Source organism: Myotis yumanensis, unplaced genomic scaffold (genome assembly GCF_028538775.1).
Source record: "Myotis yumanensis isolate MYYU_CA2020_CCGP unplaced genomic scaffold, mMyoYum1.0.hap1 SCAF_22, whole genome shotgun sequence".
Classification (NCBI taxonomy): Eukaryota; Metazoa; Chordata; class Mammalia; order Chiroptera; family Vespertilionidae; genus Myotis; species Myotis yumanensis.
In genome coordinates, this window is record NW_027223773.1 from 12,984,326 (window position 1) to 12,999,239 (window position 14,914).

Genomic DNA, 14,914 nt, shown 5'->3' on the forward strand with positions numbered 1-14,914 from the left:
AGCCAACCAGGGTCTCTTGAAACCATGAGTCCTGGGTTTTGAAGGACAAGGACAGAGGGGCCTGGAGACCCAGGGAAAACCCGCCCCCCTCGCTCGTAGCCCGTGTCGCCTTCCAGTGCTGTGTGCCCATCCTTGAGACAGAACCCAGGCCCTCTAAAGCTTTCTATCTAATTACACTTCCATTGGCTTTTATGTCAGCGCCCTTCTTACGGGAATATTCCATTTAAAGTCCATAAAAGAAAGGGGAACTGATTGAATCAACTGAGAACGTACCTAATTTCCACATGTAACTCCTATGACTGCTTTGCTGGGGAAAGGGTAAAATCTGTCTAGTGTGACTGTGCGCTGTCTTAACTCTTCTGCATGAAGTGGCTCTATTAGCTGGGTAGGGTCCAAATTTCAGCCTTGCTCCAACTACTGACTGTAGTTGTGTGTGGTTGTGGGTGTGTGGGTGTGTGTATGAGAGAGGGAGAGATAGAGACCTGTTGCATGCATTATAGTCATTCTATATGACTCTCCAGGCTTGAAGCTTTCTACTCTACTCCGTGGAAGCCACGGAGTCACCTCCCACAGGCGGGGCCCGCCCAGGCTCCAGGACCCACTCTGCTGCTCCGAGAGCTCTAAGCTGAGTAGAACCGGCGCCAGCACCTTTGCTTAAACTAGCTGTGACCTTGGGCCCAGTCTGGCCTCTGTGTCCCTCCCTGGGGCCAGGCCGGCTGCCCTCCGAGGGGTGTTAGCCTCGGCTGGCTGCTCGCCTGCTGCAATCCTGCTGCCCTGCACAGCACCTTCACCACCTCTCTGGCAAGCCCTGCAGGGCCATTGCCCCGTCCTCCCCCCTGTAGCCCAGCTCTTCCCAAGCTTCGAAGTGCATGAGACCCACCTGTATCTCCTGGAACAGCAGGCTCTGATCCGTAGCCCTTGGGCAAAAGCCTGCTTTGCTAACAAGCTCCCAGGGTAGGTTAGGGCAGTGGTCGGCAAACTGCGGCCCCTTGAGTGTGGCTCTTCCACCAAATACCACGTGCGGGCGCGCACATACAGCGCGATTGAAACGTCGTGGCCACAGTCAAGGGGCCAAAGAGCCGCATGTGGCTCGAGAGCCGCAGCTTGTCGACCACTGGGTTAGGGGGAACCGTTCACGGTTAACCAATGGCCAGAGCATGCGCTTTGCCTGGTTGTGTTTGTCTGCTTGCTTGTTTGCTTTTCCCAGTAACAAGTCTTCCCCTCACAGCCACAGCAACGGGCATCTGACGCGGGCTGGGACCATCAGAGCCCTGCCGGGAAGGAGAGAAAGACGTGGTGGAAACGGGGAGGAGGGTTAGAGGGGAGCAGGCCCTCCTTTCCTGGGATTACTAACCTGGGATGGCATGGTCTCGGGGTCACGGGCAGCCATCTTCCTTGGCACATGCAGGAAGCGCATCGACAGTGACAGAGAATGCGTTGGACCCACGGAGAGAAGTGAAAGAGGCCGAGGTGGGACGATCCCCTTACACTCCTGGATCCCATCAGACCTGAGGCTAGGTTGCTCCAGCCTTTCCACTATCAGCGGTTCTCAACCTGTGGGTTGCGACCCCTTTGGCTGCCAAACGACCCTTTCACAGGGGTCGCCTAAGACCATCCTGCATATCAGATATTTACATTCCGATTCATAACAGTAGCAACATGACAGTGATGAAGTAGCAACGAAAATAATTTTATGGTTGGGTCACAACATGGGGAACTGTATTGAAAGGGCCGGAAGGTTGAGAACCACTGGCCTAAGTGAACCAATACATTTGCTTTTTCACTTAAATTGAAATAATCCTCAAATTCGCTGGCAAATAAGAGTTCTGACTGATATGGTGAGCGAGACAATTTGGGATGGAAGACAAGGTACATAGTGATGACGGTTCATGGAGTGGCTCCAAAGGCCGTTCTCAGAGGCCCCTGGGTGTTCGAGCGACGGCCGTTTCTCTGGAATGATCGCTCGGCCTGTCCTGTTACCACCATGGGAAGGACAGCATTTGTTTGCAATGTTTTTAAATGACCTTATAACTAACTTCACGGTAACGCCTCTTGTGAACGCAAAATGCTCTGGAATGAAGTGAAGTTAAGCCATGTCCTTCAACCACTTCGTGAATCTGTGATCAATACGGAGCCCCAACACCTGACATCCAATGACAGATAATGCCATGAAAAAGGGACTCCAGTGCCCCAGCTGGTTTGGCTCAGTGGATAGAGCATTGGCCTGCGGACCAAAGGGTCCTGGGTTTGATTCCAGTCAAGGGCACATACTGTGGTTGCAGGCTCCTCCCCAGCCCGGGCCCTGGTCAGAGCTGATGCAGGAGGCAACCAATCAACGTGTTTCTCTCACATCGATGTTTCTCTCTGTCTTTCCCTCTCTCTCCTATTCTCCCTAAAAATCAATGGGGAAAAAACCTCGGATGAGAATTAACAACAACAAAAAAGGAGGTGGGGTGGGGGCTTGTCCCAGCCAAGGTTTGGGTCACACCTTTCATGATAGTATTGAAACGTTTTGTAGAAGCTGTATATGCCGCTGTTTCTCCCTGGATTTTTATTTATTTTTATTTTCTAATCACCTTTTTAAAATATTTTTTAATTGATATCAGAGAGGAAGAGAGAGGGAGGGATAGAAACATCAATGAGGAGAATCATTGATTGGCTGCCTCTTGCACGCCCCCTAATGGGGATTGAGCGAGCAACCCAGGCATGTGCCCTGTTTGGGAATGGAACCGTGACCTCCTGGTTCATAGGTCGACCCTCAACCACTGAGCCACGCAGGCTGGGCTCATCACCTTTCTTTTCTTTTCTTTTTCTCATCACCATTTATCCCCTCTATACCCTCTTCCGCCTCCACCGTCTCCCTGGACTTTCAGTTATTTGGGTAAGCTTCGTTAACACAGGATCCTGACTCAAAATCACATTCACAAACGGTTTCATTTCCACTTAGAGCCCTTGATGTCATCTCTCAAAGAGTCGTCACCCCAGCCCTTTGGGGACGTCCTGAGGCCTCGGGATCTGAGCTCACACGCAGATCTGTGAACGGCAAAGGGCGTGCGTGCAAAGCAGATTGAGACTCACATACGTGAGTTGTTGGGAGACCGGCGAGTCTGTGGTGAGTGGAGCGGAAACAGGGGATTCCTGCTTCTCCCTGTGACTTCCCCATTTCAGGTAAATGGCGGCCCCACCCTCTGAGCACCCGTGTGCGAAACCGCAGGGCCTCTCCGCTCTTCTTCCCCCTTTTCTTCTTCCCCTTTGCCTTCACAAGCTTGATCCCCTCCCAACGCCAACTCTCCCATCCATCCCCTCTCTTCACTCTCTCTGTCACTGCTTCTCCCAGGCCTTCATGATTCCCACCCGAATCACTGTGGTAATGACTTTGTAGTTATCCTCCTCAAATCTCTCTCACACACTCAGGCCAGATCCAGTCAAAAATTTCAAGGACTGCCCAGCCGGTGTGGCTCAGTGGTTGGACATTGACCCAGGAACGAAGAGGTCATGGTTCGATTCCCAGTCAGAGCACATGCCTGGGTTGGGGGCTTGATCCCCAGTGGAGGGCATGCAGGAGGCAGCCGATCAATGATGTTTCTGTCTCATCAATGTTTCTATCTCTCCATCCCTCTCCCTTCCTCTCTCTTTCTAAAAATCAATAAAAACATATTTTTTTAAATGTTCAAGGATAGCCCTAGCTGGTTTGGCTCAATGGATAGAGTGTCAGGCTGTGGACTGAAGGGTCTCAGGTTTGATTCCAGTCAAGGCACATGCCCGGGTTGCAGGCTTGATCCCCAGTAGGGGATGTGCAGGAGGCAACCAATCAACGATTCTCTCTCATCATTGATGTTTCTATCTCTCCCTCTCCCTTACTCTCTGAAATCAATAAAAATATATATTTTTTTTTAAATGTTCAAGGACTTATCATTGACTCATCCCTGTGGCAAATTGTATTTTCCAATGAGTCCCCCCCCCCCCAATAGCTCCCACTCCTTGTGTCCTTACACTATGGTTTGGGCATTCCTCCCATCAAGGGGTAAAGTCTAGCCCTGGCCCATTTGCCTGAATGGATAGAGCATCAACCCACAGACTAAAGCAGTGATGGAACCTATGACACACATGTCAGAGGTGACACACGAACTCATTTTTTTGGTTAATTTTTCTTTGTTAAATGACATTTAAATATATAAAATAAATATCAAAAATATAAGTCTTTGTTTTACTATGGTTGCAAATATCAAAAAATTTCTATATGTGACACGGCACTGGAATTAAGTTAGGGTTTTTCAAAATGCTGACACGCTGAGCTCAAAAGGTTCGCCATCACTGGACTAAAGGGTCCCGGGTTCAATTCTGGTCAAGGGCATGTACCTCGGTTGCAGGATTGCAGGCTGGATCATTGGCCCTGCTCAGGGCTTGAGAGGCAACCAAACCATGTGTCTTCCTCACATCGATGTACTCTCTCTGTCTCTCCTCCTCCCTCCCATTTTCTCTAAAAATCAATGGAAAAATATCCTCGGGTGAAGATTAACAAGAAATGCAAGAGGTGTGACGTCTACACTTCCTCCTGTGAACTCAGAGGGCTTAGGCCCAGCCAAGGTGATGTCGTGTGACTCTCCAGGTCAGGACCTATAGGGTTACAGTTCGTGTCGGGTTCTTTTCGAGAACTAATTGCCTGTCACACGTAGAGGCTGCTGTGCTGTGAGTAAGCTGACTACGTGGAGACCTGTTGGTGCCCCTGATGCAAGGGCCGCGCTGACAGCTGGGAATTTGGGTGAGGCCCCTCGGGAGGACTGCTAGCTGTCAGTCCCCCGGCCTCTGGGATCTGCCGGTGGAGGCCGCAGCATCTCGGCCTGTCCTCTTTCTGAATTCCCCCGCACAAAACCTGTGAACACGGTAAAATGGTTGTTCTAAGCTGCCAAGCTTGCCGTCATTTGTTACATGGCCAATTATAACCGATATTTTGTTTTTTTGATTTTTAGACAAAACCTGTAACAGTCATCTGACCTCACCTTCAAGAAGCCCCTTACAAAAGAGGTGCGGTTTCAGGAACTGTCGGGGAGGGAGAGAGGAAGAGACTCAACAAGGGGAATTCTGGCCTCCCTGTGCGGTTGTTTTATTAAAAGCATATTTTTTTATTGGTTTCAGAGAGGAAGGGAGAGGGAGAGAGAGATGGAAACACCAATGGTGAGAGAGAATCACTGATTGACTGCCTCCTGCACACCCACCCTGGGGACCCGAGCCCACAACCCAGGCATGTGCCCTGACTGGGAATCGAACCCGGGACCTCCTGTTTCATAGGTCGATGCTCAACCACTGAGCCACGCTGGCCGGGCCTCCCTGTGGTTGTTTCAATGCCTACTCCGTCCAAGTGCACTCCGGCCCTGATCGTAGCCATACCTCCGCCCTGTGACACGAGCTGGACATGAGCGATCTCCTGTAAGAGATGCAGGTATGGAAGCTCAGAGAGGAAACATAAATTTCCGCCTGAGTCCCTGGACGTCAGTGGCAACACAGGAATCAAATCCAGGACCCGCTGGCTCCAAAGCCCTTGCAATCCTGACATGCCTCCCTCCCAGGAGCTGGGCCGAAGAAAGAGACCACAGATGAGCCCTTGGCACAACTTCCCTGCCCTCACCTTTCCCGGGACATGACTGACATGACTTCTCTCTTTGGAATAAAGAACAGCAAAGCAGTCGGGTTGGGCTGGAGAAAGTCGCGCTCTCTCCGCCCCCCAACCCTTTCCCACCCCGACCTTGTCCAACAAGCCAGGAGTCATTTGTTCTGTTCCTCTCCCTGTGACTGCCTGGGGTTATCCTGGTTTTTATTAACCCAAACTTCCCCTTTTCAAAAGATAATTCTTTGAAATCTTCTGGGAAATTAACATGGCTCAGTCTGGCTCTGGGCTGGCCACCACATGCGCTCAGAACGAAGAGAACCTGAGATTTTTAACCCCTTGTGGTCACAGGCACAGAAATGGAATGTGCCTCCGTGTTAACAGGCGACGCAGAGACAATTACGCTGAACTAGCTGTTCCGTCCAGCTTTGTCCTGGAAAAACATCTAGATTTTTTTATCTAGATTTGTTCCAATTCAGGAGTTCTACACAACCCACGCTCACTAGAATTTTTTAATTTAAGAAATATCATCAAGTAATTAATATACAAGTTAGCTCATTTAAATATGCTAGTTTTTTTTTTAATATTCCTTAAGGAAATTCATTAGAAACAAGTAATATAAAATAACTACAGCGTACATTTTAGGTTCCAATCCTACTCCATATTCTAGTTAATTACACCAAAAATGTTCATAATTTTTCTTCATTTTTATTTTCAATCATATTGAATGCTTTGAGATTGTTTTTAGTGTCATACGAAATGTAAAAAAGGCGATAAATTCTTGTTCCTTCAATATTTCTATATGTTTCTGATCGGTAAAAAGAAAGAAAGAAAGAAAGAAAGAAAGAAAGAAAGAAAGAAAGAAAGAAAAAAAGAAAGAAAGAAAGAAATGCTTTTCTCTGGGAAGTTTGGTGGAAGAGAGCAGGGTGGTGAATAAGCCCACCCCATCATCCCTACCCCCTCTTTTCCTCCAATACAGTGAAGACTGGTCTTTACAGGTGACATTTCCTAAGACAATTGTGTTCCTTTTCTAGGCAAAGGCCCCTGAGGTATAACTCAGGACATCCTGGGGAGCTACGAGTAGAAGGAGTCCTCGAGTTTCACCCAGGCCCAGTGTCAAAGCTGCCTCCAGAACCACCTGAGCGTAGGACACACATGCTCTGTAGGAGGAAGGGTGAGAACTGGCTGGCCTGGAATTTCACTCCTGCAGGGCAAGGCAACTACTAGTGCTCCCTGTGAGAGGGGATCTAGACTCATTTTTTATAAAAAAATAAATATTTTTATTGATTTTAGAGAAGAAGGGAGAGGGAGAGAGAGAGAGAAACATCAATGATGAGAGAGAATCATTGATTGGCTGTCCTGCACACCCCCTACTGGGGATCAAGCCCACAACCCGGGCATGTGCCTTTGACCAGAATTAAACCCAGGGGACCCTTCAGTCCACAGGCTGATGCTCGATCCACTGAGCCAAATCAGCTACAGCTAGATTCATTTTTATTGATAAAAGGAAGAGCTGGGAACGGTCTTCTTCATGAAAAACAATCTGAAAAATTAAGCTCTCGACAAGATCATGTCTGGGGCTTTAGCTAGGGAGACAGGAAGACAAGGAAAAAAACTAAGTCGAATTTGGGGACTGTGAATATGACAGCCCTGATATTACCAGGGGAGGAAAGCCTTGCAGTAGTAGAAATGGCTCGGGATTAGAAAAGGCTCATGTCGTGGTGGAGTTTATTCTAGGAATGCAAGGTTGGTTTAACAGCCACATGTAGGAATAGTAATGGATCGGTGTTCGATTTCCTGCCCTCATCAGTGAACTCCGGTCATGTAACAGAGCACCCTTGTCCTTAGTCTATACACACTTAAGTCTTTAGGGGTAGAAGGACATAATGTCCCAAATATAGTCTAAAACGGTTCACACAAAATAAGTCACGTGCATGTGTGTATGTAGAAAAATAACAAGCAAATGAGGCAAAATATAAAACCATGGGCAATATGGGTTTGGGGAGTTCCTTGTGCAAATCAATTTTTTAGGTAAGTCTTAAGTGACATCAAAATTAAACGTTACAAGAAGGAAATCAGTTAAAATACAATTTGACAAAATTTAACATCCATTCATGATAATAAATAAATAAATAAATAAATAAAACGTTGGCAACCTGGAAGAAGGACACTGCTTTATACCGATAAAGTATATCCACAAAATCCCTCCAAGAAACGCCAGGCTGGATGGAAAAATGACACTCCTTCTCTGAGGTCGGCCACGAGGGAAGGATGCTACCGTCACGATTCACACGCAACAGAACTTCCAGCAAAAAGCAAGCCTAGCCCTGACCGGGTTGGCTCAGTGGATAGAGCATCAGCCTGCGGACTGAAGGGTCCCGGGTTTGATTCCGATCAAGGGCATGTACCTGGGTTGCAGGCACATCCCTGGTAGGGGGTGTGCAGGAGGCAGCTGATTGATGTTTCTCTCTCATTGATGTTTCTAACTCTCTGTCCCTCTCCCTTCCTCTCTGTAAAAAATCAATAAAATATTTAAAAAAAAAAAAAAAAAAAAAGCAAGCCTCCCCTAGAGAAACAAGAAAAAGGCCAGCTCGTCTCAGCCTTTTCCAAGAGGAAAAGAGATGGTACTAAACTGCCGTGGTCTTTGCAAATGTGACCTCAGAGGAGTCAGTCCGTCCCCCTCTCCCAGGGTGCAGAGGAGGAAGGAGCAACCGGTGCCCTGGGAAACCCTTCCCGGTAGAAACCAAGATCAAAGGACAAGCTTCCCCCCAACAACGTTCACATCCCTTTGAAGAAAGTTGCTGAACATTATCAAAAGGAAATAAAAGAAATCCTGAATAAATGGAGAATGAGACCACACTACTTATCATAAGTATGGCCATTTTTTTCACGACTTCTCCACAGTTCTCTACTCGTACAGCTCTTGGGTTTAGATAAAAGTTGATGCACGGATCAAAAGAAAATGCATATGAAGAACAGAAGGACAAAGACAGCGAAAGTCCATTTTAAAGACAAAGCACAAGGAAAGGCAACAAGCCTACCAACTATTAGAAATGGTCGTTGGCGTGCCGTGGTATTGACACAGGGGTAAGCAAACAGGAAAGGAACAGAGAGAGGCTGAGAGACAGGCCCGGGCACATCTGTAAACTTGGTTTATGACACCAATGGCGTTTGAATCTGTGGGGAAAACATTAAAATGAAATAAACAATGCTGGGGCAAGAGTTTTTCTCCTTTGTAAAAGCAAAATTAAAAGTAGATCCTTAATAAACATTAAAACAAAATACGAATTAATCCGCCCTGACCGGTTTGGCTCAGTGGATAGAGCGTCGGTCTGTGGACTGAAGGGTCCCAGGTTCGATTCCAGTCAGGGGCATGTACCTTGGTTGCAGGCACATCCCCAGTGGGAGGTGTGTAGGAGGCAGCTGATCGATGTTTCTCTCTCATCGATGTTTCTAACTCTCTATCCCTCTCCCTTCCTCTCTGTAAAAAAATCAATAAAATATATTTTTAAAAAAAATATGAATTAATCCTAACTGAAAAAAAATTCAAAACTTTTAGAAGAAACTAGAAGGGAGTAGTTTTCTATTTTTCAGAGTAGAGAAGGCATCTTAAGCTCGATACAAAAAGAACGGATCATAAAGAAAAAGACTGGTAAATTTGACTCTGTTGTTATTACTAACTTTTATTCAAAAAAGTCAACAAAGTTAAAAGACAAAGCACAGATTGAGGAAAAATATTTGTGATATGTATAACTGATGAAGGATGAGAATCCAGAATGTATGGAACACTATCACACATCAGTAAGAAAGAAAGAAAAAAAGTCCAAACCAAAAAAGTGAGAAAAGGTTTGATGTTCCTCACAAGAGGACACCGAGCAGTGATGCCGTATGAAGAGGTGCTTAACTGAGCAGGTGACCGGGAAACTGCAAATGAATTACCACTCACGCGCCACTTCCCACGCCACTTCCCACCCCACGATCGGCCAAGAGAAGAAGGCAAATGAGCCCTAGCCGGTTTGGCTCAGTGGATGGAGTGATGGCCTGTGGACCGAAGGGTCTCACGCTCGATTCTGCTCAAGGGCACATGCCTGGATTTCGGGCTCCATCCAACGTGCAGGAGGCAACCAATCTGATTTCCTCTCATCATTGATGTTTCTATCTCTCTCCTCCTCTCCCTTCCTCTCTGAAATCAATAAAAAATATATTTTAGAAGGAGGAGGAGGAGAAGAAGAAGAAGAAGAAGAAGGCAAATGATAGAAAGTGCCAGGGCAGAGGGAGAGGAGAGAAACGGGGCCCTCCCAGCGGCAGGGCTGCCCTTAACATAGGCCCTCTAAGGAGTATGGCTGGTGTGTTGGAAACACACTTCTCTGATTCCAAAATCCCACGACTAGATGCCCAGAGAAGTACCGTTTTCAATAACGGGTCAAACGAAGAAGAATCAAACTCATCAGGGAAATGATAAACTGGCACAACAGAATACTATACAGTAGTTGAAATGAATAAGCTGGAGATATATATATATATATATATATATATATATATATATATAGACATAGAGAACTATCAAAACATGTTGAATTTGCCCTAACTGGTTTGGCTCAGTGGATAGAGCATCGGTCTGTGGACTGAAAGGTCCCAGGTTCAATTCCGGTCAAGGGCATGTACCTTGGTTGCGGGCACATCCCCAGTAGGGAGTGTGCAGGAGGCAGCTGAATTGATGTTTCTCTCTCATCAATGTTTCTAACTCTCTATCCCTCTCCCTTCCTCTCTGTAAAAGATCAATAAAATATATATTTAAAAAAACATGTTGAATTTTTTAAAAAGAATAGCCCGGCCAGTGTGGCTCAGTGGTTGATGTCGACCTAGGAACCAGGAGGTCACGGTTCGATTCCCAGTCAGGGCACATGCCCAGGTGGTGGGCTTGATCTCCAGTGGGGGGCATGCAGGAGGCAGCTGATCAATGATTCTCTCTCATCATTGATGTTTCTATCTCTCCCTCTCCCTTCCTCTCTGAAATCACTAAAAAATATATCTTTTTTTTAAAAAAGAAGCACTACTGCCAGATGACATGTACAGTGTGATAAATGTAGATAGAGCTTCAAACATGAAAACCAGTGTTGTATAATATTATGAATAAAAATAACATTAAAACTTCCACGGAAATGATAAACAATGAATCTGGAATAGCGGTCACCCTGGGCCTGCAGAATCGAAATGTGAAAGAATGCGAAGAAGGCTTCACCTGCCTTTTGTTTTGTATTTTTCTTTAAAAAAAAAATGATCTGCAACAAAGATGGAAAATGTTAAGATTTTTATAAATTGCTATGTAAGCTTATTGCTGTGTAGCACTGAAGCAAACTATAGATTAAAAGAAGGCTTTAAGCCAGTGATGGCTAACCTTTTGAGCTCGGCATGTCAGCATTTTGAAAAACCCTAACTTAACTCTGGTGCCGTGCCACATATAGACATTTTTTGATATTTGCAACCATAGTAAAACAAAGACTTATATTTTTGATATTTATTTTATATATTTAAATGCCATTTAACAAAGAAAAATCAACCAAAAAAATGAGTTCGCGTGTCACCTCTGACACGCGTGTCATAGGTTCACCATCACTGCTTTAAGCCCTAGCCGGTTTGGCTCAGTGGATGGAGCGTTGGCCTGCCGACCAAAGGGTCCCGGGTTCGATTCCGGTCAAGGGCATGTACCTCTGTTGCAGGCTCCTCCTCGGCCCGGGCCCTGGTCAGGGCGCATGCAGGAGGCAACCAAAAATCGATGTGTTTCTCTCACATCGATGTTTCTCTGTCTTTCCCTTTCTCTTCCACTCTCCCTAAAAATCAATGGAAAAATATCCTCAGGTGAGGATTAACAAAAATAATAATAAGGCTTTAAAATAGGCGTGAGGGTTTAAAAACCCCAGGAAGCAAGAACGAGTTGAAACAGCGCTAACCTGGGTTAATGGCCCGTGGCTGGTCGACCATCAATTAGGTGTCTGATTGGGACGATCACTTCACTCCCGGGGAGCTGTTCCTTTGTTTGTACAATAAGGGGTCCATCCAGTCATTGCGCCTCTCGCAAACTCCTCCTTCGGGAACTGGCTGGTGTAGGGAAGTTTGGGACCAGCTCATCTCTAAGATGCTTTTCCGGCTTTAAAACTCGAGTTCATGCTCGCGGGTGCGGTGGCCTCAGAGCACGGACATTCACAGGTGCTGCCAGTTTGCTGTGTTGAGGACATTCACATGGAAGTCCTCCATCGCGCTCTCTCCTCTCCCAGTAGATGCGGGACTCCTGTAAGCCCAGTCCACCGGGCGGGCTTCTCCCCTCTGCGGCGGGAGGAGGCGGCCCCCAGCTTTGGACGGGCCCTGGAACTTGAATGACGTAACAGAGCAGAGATGTGCAGATTGTCTTCTGAGTTACGCCTGGCAGAGTGGCCTTGGCATGCGTTGACGCCCCTAAACTCTCCCCAGCAGATACCAAGAGGGCAGCTCTGTCCCTGGAGTAATTAACCCCCGTTGTACGAGGGTTCCGAGGTGCTGCCAGCGACCCTGCAATAACGGGGGCCTGACAGCAAAGAAATGACGCAGCCCCGTCTGGTTTGGCTTAGCACATAGAGCGTTGCCCTGCAGACCCAAGGGTCCCGGGTTCAATTCTGGTCAAGGGCATGTACCTCGGTTGCAGGCTCCTCCCCGGCCTGGGCCCTGGTCGGGGCTCATGCAGGAGGAAACCCATCAAGTGTTTCTCTCACATCGATGTTTCTCTGTTTTCCCCCTCTCTTCTACTCTCCCTAAAAATCAGTGGAAAACTGTCCTCGGGTGAGGATTAAAAAAAGAAAGAAAAGAGAGAGAGAGAGAGAGAGAGAGAGAGAGAGAGAGAGAGAGAAGGAAGGAAGGAAGGAAGGAAGGAAGGAAGGAAGGAAGGAAGAAAAGAGAAGAGAAGAGAAGAGAAGAAAAGAAAAGAAAAGAAAAGAAAAGAAAAGAAAAGAAAAGAAAAGAAAAGAAAAGAAAAGAGAAATGCTACAGAAGCAGGGCCCCTTCCACTGTCCCCAAGCCCCGAAGTGAGGGCCACTTCCCAAGCCCGTTGCCCTCTGTCACCCCCTTCGGTGGGGAGTCCGCCGTCCTGGGCCGGGCACCTGCCCTTCTGCCCCGTGACACCCAGTCGGGGCAGGGACCCCAGCTGGCCACGCAGGGCCTCCTGGCGGGCAGTCAGGCACCCCCAGATGAGAGCGGCCGCTGATGGCCAGCCCTCCGGGCCCGTGGCTGCTGGGCTCGGCCCGCTCCCTGCCTCCCCAAGTTCAAATGCCAGCCTGGTTTCCATCTGGAAGCGTCCCAGCCCAAACATGGAACAAAAGTCCCCTCTGACAAGCCCATTCTGGGTTCCAAAGTATGTTTTTATGTTTGTTGGCAACTAGGACTGTCACCAGCAACAATAACAAGCCTGTTTCCCCTCGGCCGGAGCCACTTCATTTCTTCACGTTGGTCCCAGGGCTGGAGCTGGACAGATGAATAATGTAGGCTGGGCTGCTGGCCCAGGCCTGACCTCCCGCCTCCCAGAGCAAACACAGCGGGGCCGGGAGGCCCGGCCGAGCGGTCTGTGCCCGCTTTGAAAAAGAAAAAGCAAAAAAGAAAAGCAAACTTCCACCAGCCTTTTTCATCAGGGTGGACACTGAGGTTTTGTTGTTTTTTGTTTGTTTTGTTTTTCCTTTTTTGTTGTTGTTTTCATTTCTCACTTTTTGAGACAAGGACCGACAGCCCTCTACTGGTGCGACGGGTAGAGCCAGTCTCTCCATCAGCGAGGTCGCCCTGCCACCTGGTGGCCGGGAGAGGGATGTGCAGGTTTCGCTCCCATCTCCAACTTCACAAAACACAGGTTGCTTGAAGGGTTCTTCAAAATATTTAGACAGCCTTTCACTTCCGGCATCACAAGGAGATAGATGGGGCTGTTTGCGGGGAACAGAGATTGCATGTGGAATCAGAATGCTGGCTCCATATTTGAGTGCCAGTCAACTATTTGAGCAAATCGTTTCTTTTTTTTTTTTTTGAACCCGTCTTCTCTCCTGTAACATGGAGGTCACAGTCGACGTTTGGTTCTTAGAGTTTTGTGAAGCTTAAATAACATAATGTATCGGGAAAAAGGTCCTCGTAAACTTTATGCACCACACGTGTAAATACATTGAAAATCTCGAAAGAAGTAGATTCTTCGATCAGACTTGGTAAAAAATGTTCAGACTCAAAACCTGTTTTGCTGCCATAGTACAGATCCCCGGCCTTCGGATAAGCAAAGAGGAGGACTTCGTCCTGCCATCTGCTTTCCTAACTGCACGGACCCTCCCATTCTCTTGGTTTTCGCCTGTAAGTACCCCAGCTTCTTGGGCCTGTCTTCACAGGCCCAGCGAATGAATGATGAGGAACGTAGAATCTACGTGGTAGATGAATGGGCCTTTGAGTTACAGTTGCTTGCATAGAACCGCCAAGCGCCCTTAGAGTTGGGACTTGGGGACTTGGCTACCTCGTCTCCTGGGAACAGCCGGAGCCAGGCACAGCAGCTAAAGAAGCCGATACGGAGTTAGTTGGTGCCGCCCAGTGCTGACGCGCGATGACTCATCAAACACAAGCCGGCTTGGCCACTGCTTCTGTGCAGCTGCCTGGAGGAAGCCAGGAGTGCCGGGTGCCAAGCTCTGGACTCGGTGAGCAAGCCAACGTTGCAGGCCTCACCTCGTGCTCCATGTCACTCCTGCCTGGGTGGCGGGCCAGCCAGTGGGGGTCTGCAGATGCAACCCCCAGGCCCTGGTCTGAGCTTCCCACTCGTGGGCTGGACCACTGTGTCCTCCGGTTCCTGTTTGTCACACGTCGCTGATGCAGGAGGCAGGCTCAGGGTGTATTTGGAAGTAGGATCAATAGTTTTGCAGCCCCGATGGTGTGGCTCTGTGGTTGATGTTGGCCTATGAACCAGGAGGTCACGGTTCCATCCCAGGTCAGGGCACATGCCCAGGTTGCAGGCTCGATCCCCAGTAGGGGGCATGCAGGAGGAAGCCGGTCAGTGATTCTCTCTCATCATTGATGTTTCTCTCTCTCTCTCTCTCTCTCTCTCTCTCCCTTCTTCTCTGAAATCAATAAAATATATATTTTTTTAAATAGTTTTGCAAAGAGAAAGTAGCACACCAGCTAAAGGGACATCACCTCCTTGGGGGAGTGGCGAGGAGGTGCCACTCGGGTTTGCAGGCCACCGTCCCCGAGGCTGGCCCTCTGCCTCCCACACTTCGTTCCAGGTCAGGCTCACCTGCGCCTCCTGAGGAAGCCCCTTAGGAGCCT